A 3,332-nucleotide genomic window follows, 5' to 3' on the forward strand; every position below is an offset into this window, starting at 1 on the left:
CTGCATTTTCAGAACTGCTTTCATCACAGGGAACATAGTGTTGCAGGCAAGGATGTATGCAGAATATCTGTATCTGTTCCTTTGGGACACTGCTACCATTTTTTTCCTTTTACCCATTTTGGAGACTTGCACCACTGTAAGTAAGCTTAGTTTGAGCTGAAAGGTTGCGTCCACTTTTAGATCTACCCTGTCAAAAAGTGGTGCTAAAGTAGGTGTGTGTCCTCCACCAACGCGCAAGTATGCAACTGGGGAGTTGTTTATAAATCACCCCAAAAGTTCTGATTTATGTAAAAGAATACTTTGTCTCTTAGTTAATAAGATCAATTAAATGCTGCTCATAGCAAACTTTAATTAGGGGTAATTTTGTCTCAGTTTCAGATATTAGTTCAACCTAAACCTTCAGTATTTCCTCACAATACTCTGTGTACTTGGTACTCAACCGCATGAGCAAGTAAGTTTATCCTGGACAAGCCCCTGACAACTGCAGTGAATTGTAAAACAAGCCTTTTCAGGTTCACATACTGGCTGTTTTTCATGTGCAGTTGTTTTGCAAAGACAGCTTTGATGAGAAGCGCTTACAGTTTGCTCCTACTGTATCACATTCCGTAATGATAAATGTGTTTTGAACAAAACAATATTGGGCCTATAAAAAAGAAATTATTCATGTGTAAATGGTAGTGGAAGCCCTGCCAAGGGAATAATGAAACTCTAGGAGTGTACTCATTGATATTCAAAGAAGGGAGAAAACTGAAGGCAATGGTGTCAGCTTAATTTCCTTTTTTGTTCAAACCTTGAATAGTGGTATATTCTCTGTAGCCTGCAGAGAACATGCACGCATTTATTCCATAGGAGTTCCTTATATAGGTCCAGGTCTGGGCTCCTCCCTAGAAGAGAGGTATAAAGATCCTGGATCAAGTCTAGTGGAGGATTACGAACATGATTAAGGGGCCGGAGTAACTCAATTAAAAGGAATGGTTCAGCCTGAAGAAAAGGTGACTGAGAGGGTATTTAATGTCTGTAAGTATCTGAAAGGAGGTGCCAAGAGGCTGGAGCCAGGCTCTGCTCAGTAGTGCCCAGCAACAGGAGAATGAGAAGCAATGGGTAAAACCTGGAACATGGAAGGGTTCACCTGAAAATGAGGAAGAAGTTTATTTTGAGGGTGACAGAACATTGGAATAGATTGCCCAGAGAGTGGAGTCTCCTCTTCTGAAGATATTCAAAAGCCATCTGAACACAATTCTGAGTAGCAAACTCTAGAACACCTTGCCTGAGCAGGAGTTCCAGAGCTCACTTCCCACCTTAAAAATTCTGTGGTTGGTTCTGTGATTTTTGCTTCAGGGAAATTGATTTTTTGAGTAAATTTGATTCCTGCAGCATAAGACTCATCACTAATTATATTTTAGTTTGGTATATTCATGCAGCAGATGAATCATTAAGATGAACAATAAGAAAACTTTGTATGGGTAATAAACTTGAGGGTAATCTGTGGACAAACTGCTTTTGTGAGCCTGGGAGGAAAAACATACAGGTAGATGAGGAAATAAGTCTCATCTTTATACCAGTGTTTTCATTTTTTTTCATGTAGTCCAGTCTTTCATGACTATCTTCTCTGCCTTGCCAATTTTTGTGATCAAGCTGTGAGTTGGAGATTATTTTTTTTTTTAATGTAGAGGAAAGGGGAAAGAAACTCACAGCTGTTTTTATATATGCCCGGTGATATGTACAGCATTCTGTATGTTTATGTGATCACAAAACCATCCAGGTGTCAAATGCCTTTTACAGAATAAATTTCTTATTAGCCATTTACTTCACTATTCTAAGCAAATTGTTGTATCCATGAACAAGAAGATTTTGTTGAGGTAGGGAATTGGTTTGTGGGGTTTTGTTTGGGGAGTTATGTTTTGTATTTATTGGAGGGTGATATTTATCACAGCAGGAGATACCTTCCTCCCTTCAGTATTTTGCAGAGACTGTATTTCAAATGCATTGCCTCTTTTATTTTTTTTTCTTCACTTAGTCAGCCACAGACTCGTAAAGATGGCTTAGCATCTTAGGTTTATAACTTCCAAGACTTCAGTTGAAATAATTTTTTTTCTTAAACACCCATAGCCTAAAAAATATATAATATTTGTTGTCATGTGTTGTTTGTAAATAAAGATTTTATAGCCATATATATCAATCAGTTTGCTATATGTTTTAGAGGTTGTTTGTTTGCTTGGGTGTTTTGTTTGTGTTTTGTTTGGTATTTGTTTGTTGGTGGTTTTTATAAAGTTTTTTCCTGTTGATTGAGGAGGACAGCTAAAGAACAAATCTATTCCAAATGCCCAAAACTCTTTTTGATCTCTTGGTTAGTTTCCTGACAAATGATATTGCAGTCTGGGTCGAAGCTCCAAAGAAAAAGCCCATCAAATATAATGGCAAGGCTCAATTGTGCCTTATACTGGCTGCCATGGAAACTTTCCTATGATAAGATGTCAGATGTCAGAGAAGCAAGGTGAAGAAAATAGCCTGACTAAGCCAGAAGCAAAAACCCAGGTTCAGGTGGCGTGTATTGAGAAGAGCTGAGTGCTTAGTTAAGAATTTAAGTGGTTGGTTTCAGATTAGCAAATCAAGTAGTAAGTGTGATAACTGAAGACATGAAATCTTATTAGTGTCCTGAATCTGTGGCTGTAGAGTTGTCACTTTGTGATTGAGAACCATTTCAGGTTGATCCACAGGTGGTGTGCAACACAATTCCTCCTATGGGGAGGAATTAACACCAGTTAATCAAACCTTTTCTTGAGTTTGGTTTTCCCAGAACACAGATTTTCAACAATTGGTCTGTGGAGAACTGGTATGCTTGTGAACATTTAACAGCAGAGGACAGTTATTTATTTTATAATAATCTTCATCTTTCTTTCTTTAGTCTATAAATTTGAAATTATACTAAAGTGATTTTTACCTGTTTCCATCATATTAGGTGTCATATCATTATCTTTAGTTAGTGTTCATTGAAAAAAGTTCTTAAAGGACAGGTTGGAAAAGGACTCCATAAGACTTTGATATAAACCCTGTGGTTGTATTTATTCTCTGATAATCTGGTATTCCCTTCCTCCATCTATTGAAATTCTTAATCAGGCAATAGCTCCTAATACTCGAGTAGTCATGGGAGAGGAAGATTATAAAAGTACATCACATGCCTCATCTTCTGTAATTCACACTGCTCTATTTCTTGGACTCTGTGTTGACTTCTTTACAATTGGCATCAGCACTGGCTTTAGCCCTTAACCACAGTAGTATTTAAAAGCTTTGGTTTTTTACAAAAATTATGCTAGAACAACTTCTTAATAAAT

The sequence above is a fragment of the Onychostruthus taczanowskii genome, unplaced genomic scaffold (assembly GCF_017590055.1).
Source record: "Onychostruthus taczanowskii isolate IOZ18803 unplaced genomic scaffold, ASM1759005v1 scaffold47, whole genome shotgun sequence".
Lineage (NCBI taxonomy): Eukaryota > Metazoa > Chordata > Aves > Passeriformes > Passeridae > Onychostruthus > Onychostruthus taczanowskii.